The following is a 780-nucleotide window of genomic DNA, read 5'->3' as shown; positions in this document are numbered from 1 at the left end:
TGGTGTCCCATGGTATTATGACATCAGTTAATGATACTTTCTTTCTTAATATTGTCAATCAGCGTCACGTCTGTCTATTGGCAAGTATCACCCTATCTATTCTGATACCATAGTCCCAGAGGACCTTTGCCTGATCGTTTTCTATCACTCCTTCAGGTTGGTGCTCGTACCACTTATTTCTGCAAGGTAGCTGATGTTTCTTGCACAGGCTCCAGTAGTGGGCTTTTTTATTATTAGATTATTATTATTATTATTATATTATTATTATTATTATTATTTATTATTATTATTATTATTATTATTATTATTATTATTATTCTATGTGTGTGGTTTTTAAAATCACCAGTCTGAAAGGTACGATCCGAGAATTAATATGAGAAGAATTTATATTCTTAATTCTCTGATACTGGTCTCATTTCTTTTGCTACAACTCAATACTCATTTAGTTTTTAAGGCTGTGTATATGGGTGTCTTGGGCTTTATTCCAAATATTTAATCTTTCATTAGTTTTAGAAATCTCTCTCTCTCTCTCTCTCTCCTCTCTCTCTCTCTCTCTCTCTCTCTCTTTCTCATCTCTCTCTCTCTCTCTCTCCTCAAAAATACTCTTGAAAACTTGCCCTCTACGTAAAGTTAAGAATCCTCCCCCCCCTCTCCCCCCCCCCTCTCTCTCTCTCTCTCTCTCTCAAATATTGTGAGTGCTTGCCCTCCACTGAAAGGTGAGAATTCTGTCTCTCTCTTGACAATGGAAGGTTTTAACACAAGTGTCGGACGTCCTCTCCG

This window comes from Macrobrachium nipponense, chromosome 3 (genome assembly GCF_015104395.2).
Source record: "Macrobrachium nipponense isolate FS-2020 chromosome 3, ASM1510439v2, whole genome shotgun sequence".
Classification (NCBI taxonomy): Eukaryota; Metazoa; Arthropoda; class Malacostraca; order Decapoda; family Palaemonidae; genus Macrobrachium; species Macrobrachium nipponense.
Note: the sequence above shows the minus strand (reverse complement) of the source record.